This window comes from Bombina bombina, chromosome 5 (assembly GCF_027579735.1).
Source record: "Bombina bombina isolate aBomBom1 chromosome 5, aBomBom1.pri, whole genome shotgun sequence".
Lineage (NCBI taxonomy): Eukaryota > Metazoa > Chordata > Amphibia > Anura > Bombinatoridae > Bombina > Bombina bombina.
Window position 1 is genome coordinate 698,443,508 of NC_069503.1, and position 15,201 is coordinate 698,458,708.

Genomic DNA, 15,201 nt, shown 5'->3' on the forward strand with positions numbered 1-15,201 from the left:
ATTCAGTGTATTTTTGTCAAAAAATCAAATGCCCTTGCATGTGTCCCACAATTTTTTTTTTTTATTTCTGTAAGGTCCTATTGTCATGACATGTCCAGTCACTCCTATTCTGTATCATATGTTAGAAGCATGTTTCTCATTCAAATTATCGATCATTCAACATAGCATAAAAGCTGCTACGCATATTCTTTCAAATTTTCAATCAATCCTCCTTCCATCCTGTCCCTGCCTACATTCTCCGTCTCATATGGAATTGACTGCCAGTCTGTCACTTTTTGTCACTACTTGACACTTGAGCTCAGCCTCACAATAGATTGATTTGCAATTTTATTTTAAAAATAAAATAACAACAAACCTCCTCAATTGTTTCTTACTTTCTCCCCAGCCCAGCAGTGTGTATTTATTAATATAATACAACAGTGACGTCAGGTCAGATGATAGATCATAAAACAGCAAGGGGGCTTCGTTTCCTATTATCATATTAAGTGATTAATATTGTTGTTAAAAAACAGAAAGTAATAAACTAGCTAAACTTTGTAAAATATTACCAAGACAGAGCAAGAGGCTAATATTTGTGTAAATACTGGTGATTAAGCCATTTGTGCACACACAATTAATGATTGCTAGCATTCTAGTCAGAGTTATGTAAATCAGCTACTGCTCCTCTAAACAGTTGGGAACTAAATAAAAAAAGGAGGACAGATTTATACCGTAACCTAATAAAATGCTCTACAATTCAACTAGTACTGATTTCTAAATTATGTTGGAAAGCTTTGCTGCCTTAGCATGATTAGCAGCCATCAATGATCAATTCAAAACAAAACTATGGAAGAGGCAGACTCAGAGCAAAAAAAGATACTTTGCGGCTTGTGAGTACTTCTGCTAACCTGGCCGGGTCACTCCCTCCTCTCCAGTCCAGTGTCTCACTCAGGCTTGGCTCCGCTGACGCTCCGATCCCACTCTCACTCATCAACACTGCAGTGTGTCACTGACTGAAGACAGTCTAGTCCGTCCGTGTACTGTCTGATTCCTCCGCCCGCTAGCTTCTGTCTTTTTCTCAGACTCACACTCACCGCTAAGCCGCTTACCTCCAATGCCTGGGATGGAGATCACGTGCGCATGTGCGTGGCTCCCTCCATCCATGTGCAGCAAGTACTGTGAGCAGACAGGAAGATGGGGGCGGAAGGTGAAAAACGTCACGTGACCGCCGCACAAAAAAGGTCTAAGAAATTAGCATATGAACCTCCTAATTTTAGCTTTCAACTAAGAATACCAAGAGAACAAAGCAAAATTGGTGATAAAAGTAAATTGGGAAGTTGTTTAAAATTGCATGCCCTATTTAAATCATGAAAGTATTTTTTGGACTTGACTGTCCCTTTAATTGAATCTCAACTTTTCTACCCCATGTGCATATAATACAAAAGGTTCACACACTTCATTACTTAGGGCCAGATGATCTAAAGCTATATGACAAAAGAGAAAAGGATAATAACCCTAAAAACAGTGGAATCAAGAGTATTGTAGGGAGGTAGGTGGGGCCTCTACAGTGGCGAGACGAAAATATAATGCAGATAAGTGCAAAAACAGACAAAGTATTCCTGAGTTCCCAAAAATTAAAGGGCCACGTCAGTATACAGTATACGTACAGATATTCAGTATACAGTATACGTACAGATATTGAGGATAAAGTGGTACCATCCTGCTCGAAGCGGGGGGACTCACCCAGCGATCCAGTCGCTTTCCTCTGCGCAGGTAATACAATCTTGCAGCACTTAAACCTTGTAGTGGTTACTCCTGGCGTTTCCTGTGGTGCCTTCGTTATTGTGCCCAATAGCTGTCGCGCTCCCAGTCTTCAGCCCAACTATGATGACGTCAAAACATTCATCTGAGCAGTATTCTCCCTTCTTATTATCGGTAAAACAGCAAGGTATGTGTGAAACTGCAGCGAGGGACACTGGTAAAGCAGCACATTTAGGGCAAATGACAATGTGGCAATGTTATGGCTTAATTAATTCATTGTTTTTGCTATTTGTGATAGGTCTAGCAATGTATGAGCGTACTGAATATATTTGAAGACTTATGTTGGATTTAACTCCATAGTGTTATATATTGCATACATTGTATCCATTGAAAATAAGAGCTACAAGAGAATGCTACAAACTATACAGGTGCACTTAATTGTTTTTAATTAGACCAGGATATTTAAGCTGAGAGGAAGTAGACGAGAATTAGGTCTATGATTACGGCTCAAGAAACTGAAACGCGTTAGACTAGTATTTGTCACGTCGCTCTAGCCGTTGCTAGGGGCCCGGTGTCTCCTTCCCTGCTCGTTGCCAGGGACTGTGTCAGGTCCGGATGTGTGCGGCACCGAGGTCATCGCCCCTTTCTCTGAGATGCCGGTCCGGATTCCTCTGGCGCGAATCCTGGGCCTATGTAAGTCACTCAATAACCATCTATCACTGCCCAAGTATAGGTGTTACTGTGTGTGCTCCTGGGTGTGATATATCGTTACTCTGTTTTGCCTTAATGTATTTGAACCCTGCCTGTCTGACTACTCTGCCTGTTATGCCCCTGAATTGCTGGATTGATATACTGCCGCTGAAACCTGCCTGTCTGACTACTCTGCCTGTTTTACCCCTAAATTGCTGGATTGATATACTGCTGCTGAGCCCTGTCTGCCTGACTACTCTGCCTGTTTAACCCCTGTTGTTCTGGATTGCCTCTTTGTGCCGAACCCTGCCTGACCATTCTAGTGGTGTGCCCTTGGACTGCTTTACCGTTGCCAAACCCTGCCTGCCTGACCATTCTAGTGGTTTGCCCTTGGACTGCTTTACTGTTGTCAAATCCTGCCTATCTGACCATCCTAGTGGTTTGCCTTGGACTGCTCCGCCATTGCTGCTGGGGACTGTCCTGGCTGTGGTGAGTGCTGCCCTCCTCATCTTACTAACTTTCTCTGCTCTGGGATATTCCCTATCATTCCTACTCAACCCGGGATAACAAAACTACTGGCCGAGTTTGGTCTGATAGAAGAGTATCCCACGAGCATTACAGTATGCAGTGCTACCTGTTCATATTTACTAGTATGCTGCTGCTTTTAACAAGATGAAAATAAAGTTGTTTTGATTTTACTGCAACGCTTTGGGACATCATTCCTTTTGGCTGCTTTTTGGACTAAAGCTATATGGGCTTGTGAGATTATTAAACCCTCACTACCTGGACTTTCAGAGAAGAACTTGCCCAAAATACTGGAGTTTTAGCATTTTTGCTATTACTCCATTTAAATAGAGCCTTATTTTTTTTTACTTACTGTAAAAACTATATATATTTTTTTAAGTGGACAACCCAAAGTATTGATCTAGGCCCATTTTGGTATATTTCATGCCACAATTTCACCGCCAAATGCGATCATATAAAAAAAATTGTTAACTTTTTCACAAACTTTGGGTTTCTTACTGAAATTATTTACACACCACTTGTGCAATCATGGCAAAAATTATTATAAATGCTTCTCTGGGATCCCCTTTGTTCAGAAATACCAGACATAAATGGCTTTGCCATGGCTTTTTGGTAATTAGAAGGCCGGTAATTGCAGTTGTGCACCACGATTTATTGTAGAGATTACCCTCCAACCGGACACCTCACACCCCCCCTGATCTCTCCCTGATCCCTCCCAAACAGCTCTTTTTCCTTCATAACCCCCCCCACACACACACTGGTCACCACCATCTTAGGTACTGGCAGACATGCATTTTTTTTTTATGTTTTTGAAATTTTTAAAATATTTTCTGCAGTTTAGGATCCTCCCTTACCCTTCAACCTCCCTGACCGCTCCCAAACAGCTCTCTAACTCGTGGCATCATCATATAAACCATTTTTTTAATATATATTTTTTAATTTATTAATTTTTAAAAACTTGTAGCCACCAATCAGAAAGCGCTACCCAGGGGCTGAACCAAAAATGGGCCAGCTCCTAAGCTTACATTCTTGCTTTTTCAAATAAAGATACCAAGAGAATGAAGAAAAATTAATAATATGAGTAAATTAGAAAGTTGCTTAAAATTGCATGCTCTGAAAGACTTCCGGTGGGTGGGCTAAGCATCAACAGCTCAGTTTTTGAGCTCCGTGGAAATCTTATACTACACTGTAGTTACAACTACAAAAACTGAGCCCGAGCTCATTTTCCCTTGACAGGAGATGTGTCTGGGCACTAGAAGAGCTGGAATCTACCATCCTTCCCCCACCAAAGTCCAGCACATGAGAAAAGTGCGTAGTGGGAGCAAAAAACACAATTTATGCTTACCTGATAAATTTATTTCTCTTGTGGTGTATCCAGTCCATGGATCATCCATTACTTGTGGGATATTCTCATTCCCAACAGGAAGTTGCAAGAGGACACCCACAGCAGACCTGTAATATAGCTCCTCCCCTAACTGTCATAGCCAGTCATTCGACCGAAAACAAGCCGAGAAAGGAGGAACCATAGGGTGTAGTGGTTACTGTAGTTTAAATTTAAAAATTACCTGCCTTAAAATGACAGGGCGGGCCGTGGACTGGATACACCACAAGAGAAATAAATTTATCAGGTAAGCATAAATTGTGTTTTCTCTTGTAAGGTGTATCCAGTCCACGGATCATCCATTACTTGTGGGATACCAATACCAAAGCTAAAGTACACGGATGAAGGGAGGGACAAGGCAGGAACTTAAATGGAAGGAACCACTGCCTGTAAAACCTTTCTCCCAAATATAGCCTCCGAAGAAGCAAAAGTATCAAATTTGTAAAATTTTGAAAAAGTATGAAGCGAAGACCAAGTCGCTGCCTTGCAAATCTGTTCAACAGAAGCCTCATTTTTAAAGGCCCAAGTGGAAGCCACAGCTCTAGTGGAATGAGCTATAATCCTTTCAGGAGGCTGCTGTCCAGCAGTCTCATAGGCTAAGCGGATTAAGCTTCTTAGCCAAAAAGAAAAAGAGGTTGCCAAAGCCTTTTGACCTCTCCTCTGTCCAGAGTAGACAACAAACAAAGCAGATGTTTGACGAAAATCTTTAGTAGCTTGTAAGTAAAACTTTATAGCACAGACCACGTCCAGATTGTGTAACACAAGGATGGAACCACAATCTCTTGATTGATATTCTTGTTAGATACCACCTTAGGTAAGAACCCAGGTTTGGTACGCAGGACTACCTTATCCGTATGAAAAATCAGATAAGGAGAATCACATTGTAAGGCAGATAGCTCAGAGACTCTACGAGCCGAGGAAATAGCTACCAAAAAAAAAAAAAAAAAAAAAAAGAACTTTCCAAGATAAAAGTTTGATATCTATGGAATGAAGAGGTTCAAACGGAACTCCTTGAAGAACCTTAAGAACCAAGTTTAAGCTCCAGGTTTAAACACAGGTTTAAACACAGGCTTGATTCAAACTAAAGCCTGACAAAATGCCTGAACGTCTGGAACATCTGCCAGACGCTAGTGCAAAAGAATAGACAGAGCAAAAATCTGTCCCTTTAAGAAACTAGCTGACAATCCTTTTTCCAAACCTTCTTGGAGAAAAGATAAAATCCTAGGAATCCTGACCTTACTCCATGAGTAACCCTTGGATTCACACCAATAAAGATATCTACGCCATACCTTATGGTAAATTTTCCTGGTGACAGGCTTTCGTGCCTGTATTAAGGTATCAATAACTGACTCGGAGAAGCCACGCTTTGATAAAATCAAGCATTCAATCTCCAGGCAGTCAGCCTCAGAGAAATTAGATTTGGATGGTTGAAAGGACCCTGAAGTAGAAGGTCCTGTCTCAGAGGCAGAGACCATGGTGGAAAGGATGACATGTCCACTAGATCTGCATACCAGGTCCTGCGTGGCCACGCAGGTGCTATCAGAATCACAGATGCTCTCTCCTGCTTGATCTTGGCAATCAGTCGAGGGAGCAGAGGAAACGGTGGAAACACATAAGCCAGGTAGAAAGACCAGGGCGCTGCTAGAGTATCTATCAGTGTCGCCTTGGGATCCCTGGACCTGGATCAGTAACACGGAAGCTTGGCGTTCTGGCGAGACGCCATGAGATCCAGTTCTGGTTTGCCCCAACGGAGAATCAGTTGTGCAAATACCTCCGGATGAAGTTCCCACTCTCCCGGATGAAAAGTCTGACGACTTAGAAAATCCGCCTCCCAGTGCTCTACACCTGGGATATGGATAGCTGATAGGTGGCAAGAGTGAATCTCTGCCCAGTGAATTATTTTTGAAACTTCTAACATCTCTAGGGAACTTCTTGTTCCCCCTCGATGGTTGATGTAAGCTACAGTCGTGATGTTGACCGACTGAAATCTGATGTACCTCAGAGTTGCTAACTGAGGCCAAACCTGAAGAGCCTTGAATATCGCTCTTAGTTCCAGAATATTTATTGGAAGGAGAGACTCCTCCTGAGTCCACGATCCCTGAGCCTTCAGGGAGTTCCAGACTGCACCCCAACCTAGAAGGCTGGCATTTGTGGTTACAATAGTCCAATCTGGCCTGCGAAGGTCATACCTTTGGACAGATGGACCCGAGATAGCCACCAGGGAAGAGGATCCCTGGTCTCTTGGTCCAGATTCAGTTGAGGTGCCAAATCTGTGTAATCCCCGCTCCACTGACTGAGCCTGCATAGTTGCAGCGGTCTGAGATGTAAGAGTGCAAACGGCACTATGTCCATTGCCGCTACCATTAAGCCAATTACTTCCATACACTGAGCCACCAAAGGGCGCGGAATGGAATGAAGAACCCGACAGGAATTTAGAAGCTTTGATAACCTGGACTCTGTCAAGGTAAATTTTCATTTCTACAGAATCTATCAGAGTCCCTAGAAAGGAAACTCTTGTGAGTGGGGATAGAGAACACTTTTCCTCGTTCACTTTCCACCCATGCGACCTCAGAAATGCCAGTACTACGTCCGTATGAGACTTGGCAATTTGGAAGTTTGACGCCTGTATCAGGATGTCGTATAAATAAGGGGCTACTGGTATGCCCCGCGGCCTTAGGACCGCCAAAAGCGACCCTAGAACCTTTGTAAAGATTCTTGGGGCTGTAGCTAATCCAAAGGGAAGAGCTACAACTGGTAATGCCTGTCTTGAAAGGCAAACCTGAGAAACCGATGGTGATCTTTGTGTATCGGAATGTGAAGATAAGCATCCTTTAGATCCACTGTAGTCATATATTGACCCTCCTGGATCAGTGGTAGGATGGTACGAATAGTTTCCATCTTGAACGACGTAACTTTGAGGAATTGGTTTAAGATCTTTAGATCCAAAATTGGTCTGAAGGTTCCCTCTTTTTTGGGAACCACAAACAGATTTGAGTAAAAACCCTGTTCCTGTTCCTCCTTTGGAACTGGATGGATCACTCCCATAACTAGGAGGTCTCGTACACAGTGTAAGAATGCCTCACTCTTTATCTGGTTTGCAGATAATTGTGAAAGGTGAAATCTCCCTTTTGGGGGGGAAGCTTTGAAGTCCAGAAGATATCCCTGGGATATAATTTCCAACGCCCAGGGATCCTGAACATCTCTTGCCCACGCCTGGGCGAAGAGTGAAAGTCTGCCCCCTACTAGATCCGTTACCGGGTAGGGGGTCATTCCTTCATGCTGTCTTAGAGGCAGCAGCAGGCTTTTTGACCTGCTTACCTTTTTTCCAGGTCTGGTTTGGTCTCCAGACCGTCTTGGATTGAGCAAAAGTTCCCTCTTGTTTATTATTAGAGGAAGTTGATGCCGCACCTGCCTTGAAGTTTCGAAAGGCACGAAAATTAGACTGTTTGGCCCTAGATTTGGACCTGTCCTGAGGAAGGGCACAACCTTTTCCTCCCGTAATATCAGCAATAATCTCCTTCAAACCAGGCCCGAATAGGGTCTGCCCCTTGAAGGGAATGTTAAGTAGCTTAGATTTTAAAGTCACGTCAGCTGACCATGATTTAAGCCATAGCGCTCTGCGCGCCTGTATAGCAAAACCAGAATTCTTAGCCGTTAGTTTATTCAAATGAACAATGGCATCAGAAATAAAATTGGCTAGCTTAAGTGCTCTAAGTTTGCCAAGTATGTCATCCAATGGAGTCTCTACCTGTAAAGCCTCTTCCAGAGACTCAAACCAGTACGCCGCAGCAGCAGTGACAGGGGCAATGCATGCAATGGGCTGTAGGATAAAACCTTGTTGAATAAATATTTTCTTAAGGTAACCTTCTAATTTTTTATCCATAGGCTCTAAAAAAAGCACAACTGTCCTCGACAGGGATAGTAGTACGCTTTGCTAGAGTAGAAACGGCTCCCTCCACCTTAGGGACTGTCTGCCATAAGTCCCGTGTGGTGGCGTCTATTGGAAAACATTTTTCTAAAAATAGGAGGGGAAGAGAACGGCACACCTGGTCTATCCCATTCCTTATTAATAATTTCTGTAAACCTTTTAGGTATTGGAAAAACATCAGTACACACCGGCACTGCAAATCATTTATCCAGTCTACACAATTTCTCTGGCACTGCAATGGTATCACAGTCATTCAGAGCAGCTAAAACCTCCCTAAGTAACACGCGGAGGTGTTCAAGCTTAAATTTAAATGTAGAAATATTAGAATCAGGTATCTTTCCTGAGTCATTAACATCACCCACTGACTGAAGCTCTCCTTCCTCAGCTTCTGCATATTGTGAGGCAGTATCAGACATGGTTCTTAAAGCGTCAGTATGCTCTGCATTTTGTCTCACCCCAGAGCTATCTTGCTAACCTCTAAGTTCAGGTAGTCTGGCTAATACCGTTGACAGTGTATTATCCATGACTGCCGCCATGTCTTGTAAAGTAAACGCTATGGGCGCCCTAGATGTACTTGGCGCCATTTGAGCGTGAGTCCCTTGGGCGGGTGTCAAAGGGTCTGACACGTGGGGAGAGTTAGTCGGCATAACTTTCCCCTCGTCAGATTCCTCTGGTGATAATTTTTTTAAAAACAGAATATGATCTTTATTGCATAAAATGAAATCAGTACATTTGGTACACATTCTAAGAGGGGGTTCCACCATGGCTTTTAAACATAATGAACAAGGAGTTTCTTCTATGTCAGACATGTTTATACAGACTAGCAATGAGACTAGCAAGCTTGGAAAACACTTTAAATCAAGTTAACAAGCAAATATAAAAAACGGTACTGTGCCTTTAAGAGAAACAAATTTTGTCAGAATTTGAAAAACAGTGAAAAAATGCAGTAAATCAAACGAAATTTTTACAGTGTATGTAATAGGCTAGCAGAGCATTGCATCCACTTGCAAATGGATGATTAACCCCTTAGTTCAAAAAACGGATCAAAAAAACGAAATAGACTTTTTTTTTTTTTTTTTTAACAGTCACAACCAACTGCCACAGCAAGCTGTGGTCCTACCTTCCCCAATAAACGACTTTGGAAAGCCTTTGAGCCCTTTAGAGATGTCCTATAGCATACAGGGGACTCCTGAGGGAAGCTGGATGTCACAGTTTGTAATTTTAACTGCACCAACTGTAACTTTTATACTATAACAGTGGAAAGCCTCAGTAAAACTGTTTCTAATCAAAATTTAAGCCAGCCATGTGGAAAAAACTAGGCCCCAATAAAGTTTTATCACCAATGCATATATAAAAACGATTAAACATGCCAGCAAACGTTTATATTGCAATATCATAAGGGTATTACCCCTGGGAGTAAGCATGATACCAGTCGTTATTAAATCACTGTATTCAGGCTTAACTTACATTAATCCGGTATCAGCAGCATTTTCTAGTGTTTTCCATCTCTAGGAAAAATTATAACTGCACATACCTGATAGCAGAATAAACTGCACGCCATTCTCTCGCTGAAGTTACCTCATCTGTGTAATCCCCTCAGACATATGTGAGAATAGCAATGGATCTTAGTTACAACCTGCTAAGATCATAGAAACAAGGAAATTATAGGCGCTAAAGAACAGTACCCAGCTTAACTAGTGAATTCCCCTCCAAGAATACAAAGTGGCAAAAGCAATGTGAAAAAGTGAAGTTAAGCGCTCAAAGCACGGGTATATCTAAGAGATGTGTATTTAAATAAAGGGAACAGTGTCCAGTATGTAATCAACGAAAAAATATATTCATCAAAGTATTTATATGTAATAATATATAGAAAGGAATATATATATATGTACCAGAACAGAGACAGAGGCGTAAATATTGTTCAAATGGAAAATTTCCAAAGGCAATTTATTATACTAATAAAACAGAGGTGTCAAGATGTCTAAAATGATACAAAATGATACAATGTAAAACAAAAGGGATGTCTCCCTTAATAAATGTATAGATACATAAAATAAGCATAAAAGAACAATAAGAAAAAGTACTTGGATGTTGTAGGAGAGAGTGGTTAAATATAGTTAGTTTATTTTCTTCAATCAAAAGTTTGTTATTTTTAAATAGTACCGGAGTTGTGCTATTTTATCTCAGGCAGTAAATAGAAGAATCTGCCTGAGGTTTCTATGATCTTAGCAATGTGAAAAAGTGAAGTTAAAGGGACAGTCTAGTCCAAAAAAACTTTCATGATTCAGATAGGGCATGTGATTTTAAACAATTTTGCAATTAACTTTTATCACCAATTTTTCTTTGTTCTCTTGGTATTCATAGTTGAAAGCTTAACTTAGGAGGTTCATATGCTAATTTCTTAGACCTTGAAAGCCGCCTCTTAAGAATGCATTTTAACAGGTTTTTCACCACTAGAGGGTGTTAGTTCATGTTTTTCATATAGATAACACTGTGCTCGTGCACGTGAAGTTACCTGGGAGCCATCACTGATTGGCTAAACTGCAAGTCTGTCAAAAGAACAAATAAAGGGGCAGTCTGCAGAGGCTTAGATACAAGATAATCACAGAGGTAAAAAATATATAAATATAACTGTGTTGGTTATGCAAAACTAGGGAATGGATAAACAGGGATTATATATCTTTTAAAACAATAAAAATTCTGGTGTAGACTGTCCCTTTAAGCGCTCAAAGCACGGGTATATCTAAGAGATGTGTATTTAAATAAAGGGAACAGTGTCCAGTATGTAATCAAGATGTAGATAAAATAGATCGAAAAAAACCTCCTAAAATATAAGACTGACAAACATGTAACAAATTATGATGATAAAAAAGATACCATTGAAGTATCATTCATTACAGACTATAATTGCAATAATAGTCTAATCAAAAAAATTCTAACAAAACATTGGCACTTAGTGCAGTCGGACCCAATAATCGGAGACAAAGTATCTGTATACCCTAAAATAATCTACAGAAGAGCAAAAAACCTCAGAAGTACCCTAGCACAGAGCGAACTAAAATCCATAAAAAGAAACAGCTATGAGGTAAGCCTAGAAGGAACTAAACTTTCTGGTTTCTTCCCATGCTTCGGATGTCGCTCCTGTAAATATAGCTCTAAATTAAAAGAAATAGAAGTAAATAATTTTAAGTTTAAAATTGGAGAAACAATAAGATGCCAAGACAAAGGGGTCATCTACATCATTGAGTGTTCTTGTAAAAAATATTACATAGGAGAAACTACTAGGACCCTCCGTGAGAGGATCAGAGAACACCTTTCATGCATAGACAGAGGGAATCTCGACACACATTTATATTCACACTTTAGAGAAAGCCATCAGAATAATCTGAAGCATTTCAGATTCTGGGGCCTAGCCAAAGCTAAACTTAATTGGAGGGGGGGGGTAATCTGGAAAAACAACTCCTAAAACTAGAAGCAAAATTGATCTATGATATGGACACCCTTCATCCAAGAGGACTTAACTCAGAGTTAGATATCTCCCCTTTCCTATAGTCTATTACTTCTTCTCTACCCTACATTGATTCAGCATAATTCGTTCAAAGGATTTACCCTTCCCTATCCACATATATGGGTCTTTATGTAACATCCATGATATATGTCTATAGATAACACCTTAGCATCATATAACAACTTCGAATATATTCCCTTTATCCCTGCTATAGGATTACTCCTGTTATATTACAACACCATAAATAAGAAGTAGTTTCTCGTTGACTGGATAAAGAATTCCACCTTAAATATCCAAACACCCTATTCACACGTTCCACCTTTAATTAATTGTCTGAGATAGCCAATCAGATTAACTGAAGGCATTTAAATATTCTCATAGCAGCACAGACTAACATGTCTTGATAAAGCCTGTGGGCGAAACACGTTGACCTGACACTGTGTTTTATGCTATTGATTTTATCCATCATTATTGTTATCTGTTAACAATTTTATGCTTCAAAGGACTTTCCATTTGAACTGCTATGTGCATGCTGGCACCAACTGACAACTAACTCCACCAACCTTGCTACAAGGAAACTCCTAGTCGCTACTAGCGACCACAAAACTGACTGTCTCCTAAGAATTTCCTAGTCGCTCCCTGCGACCGCCAAGTTCCTCAACAAAGGATAACCCAGTCGCTACCAGCGACCGCAAAGACCATCTTACTTATCCTAAAGATCCGCGAGTCGTTACTAACGACCACCTCATCCTAAACCAAAGAATTCCTTAGTCGCTACTTGCGACCGTCAAGTTCTTCAACAAAGGATAAACCAGTCGCTACCGGCGACCGCAAAGACCAACCTATACTTCTTAAAAGATTCTCAAGTCGTTACTAACGACCACCTTATCTTCAACTGAAAGGATCTATATGTTTCTCCTAGTCGCTGTTTGCGACCGCCAAGTCCTTCAACAAAGGATAAACTAGTCGCTACTAGCGACCGCAAAGACCCATTTCTAAAATTTCAAGATCCTGCTAGTCTTTCCTCACGACAACAAAGCTATCATCTTTCGTGAGCGCAAAGATTATCTTTAAATCCCCCAGGATTTCCTTACAGATTTAGGAATAGAGGTTGCCACGGCAACATCACCTACCATTTTAAAACGTGACGTCACGTCACCTTTACACAAAAAGGCGCCCTTTTCTTTCATCCAGTAACGCCAACCACCAAATACAGGCAATTCAAGCCTACAACTGGACAGTTACTTTCTTGTCACTTGGCAAGTCAATATCTTGGGACATCAGTAATTTTTCGCTAAAGCGCAAGTACTTTTTCTTATTGTTCTTTTATGCTTATTTTATGTATCTATACATTTATTAAGGGAGACGTCCCTTTGTTTTACATTGTATCATTTTGTATCATTTTAGACATCTTGACACCTCTGTTTTATTAGTATAATAAATTGCCTTTGAAATTTTCCATTTGAACTATATTTACGCCTCTGTCTCTGTTCTGGTATATATATATATATTCCTTCCTATATATTATTACATATTATTACTTTGATGAATATATTTTTTCGTTGATTACATACTGGACACTGTTCCCTTTATTTAAATACACATCTCTTAGATATACCCGTGCTTTGAGCGCTTAACTTCACTTTTTCACATTGCTAAGATCATAGAAACCTCAGGCAGATTCTTCTTCTATTTACTGCCTGAGATAAAATAGCACAACTCCGGTACTATTTAAAAATAACAAACTTTTGATTGAAGAAAATAAACTAACTATATTTAACCACTCTCTCCTACAACATCCTAGCTTGTTGAGAGTTGCAAGAGAATGACTGACTATGACAGTTAGGGGAGGAGCTATATTACAGGTCTGCTGTGGGTGTCCTCTTGCAACTTCCTGTTGGGAATGAGAATATCCCACAAGTAATGGATGATCCATGGACTGGATACACCTTACAAGAGAAACAGCGGCTGCGGTGGCCATCTTGGCCTTATCTGAGAGCGGAGGAGACCGGAGGAGATTTTCAAGCGCTGACAGTGCCTTAAGAACCATTCTAGCATGCATCTGGCTCAGCGGTCCCCTGCCTCATCAAAGGAGCCTGTCGAACTTCAGCAACCTCACAGCTCTAACCATGGAGGCGAACCTGTCAACGGAAACTGGTAATGCACTACATTATCTTCACACAAGACTGCCAGCTTGTCCCCCGCTGCCAGAAACATTTGCAAAAGCCCTGTTGATGTGGGACGCCCTAAGCTAGACACATAGGCCTGGAGGGATATATAGCTACTATACAAATACACATGTGGGATACCCCGTGGAACTCACATTGAGGATAGTTGGTTGCTGCAGCTTTAGGCATTTATATCAGACTCTGCAAGATCATTTGGGAAGTATTATAGCTGACTATCAACAACATAAAAGCACAGCACAAACCCAGCTGTTGGTAGGGCACTACATTACCTTGACACAGTATGGCCCAATTGCCCTTTGCTGCTTGAAACACCTACAGAGGCCTTGTTAATGCATGATGCCCTAAGCTAGACACAGAAACCTGGAGGGATATACAGGGACTGCTGCAACTATTGGCATATATCAGACTATGCAAGATCGATTGGAGAAATACTATAGCTGACTATCAACAGCACAAAAACACAGCACAGACCCAGCTGCTGCAGTTTTCCCACAAGAACTTTCCAGCTGAGGGTATACTGTGGAGCTAACCCCCTTTGACACAGCTCTGTGGCTTGTTTTCTGCTATACCTGTCGTGCTGCTGCAAAAACACATTTCCCTGATTCCTCAAAGGGAAGTGTATACACACTTACAGTACCTTACACACTTTCATTGTGGACTCTTGCTGATAAATGTACACCATATGTATTCTGCAATTGTGATGTGAGAGAACATTGTAGTGTTGTTGGTCTTTGTCTACTATAGGATATGCTTAGTTCTTTTAGATTGCCTGCCTGTCAAATATTTGTCTAACTAATTGTATGCTTTCATTTACAGAGTAGGTGGTACGCTTTCCTGGGGTATAATACCCTTGGGTCAGCTATACCCTGACGGGGTGGTGGGTTCTGATTTACTGTGTTTTACTAAATAGAACTTCAGTATATTTGATGCCCCTATTACTCTAACACCTAATTTTCCTGTGTATGGAGAAATATCTCATTCAAAATCCAATGGCGAACTGAAATAAAAATGCTGACCGCAGGGCCAAACTTGGATCGGATGCTGTTAGCCAGGCATCATCCTATGAGTCCTCGCAGGAGGTCCATACCTTAGACCCACACCCTATTGTTAAGCAAATCTTAACTTTATTTCTGCCCAAAATAGAAAACCTTCAAAAGGGGGTGGATACCCTGGCAGAAGACGTTAAACAATTTTCAACAAGGGTAACAGAGGCGGAGACTAGGATCTTTGACCTTGAAGA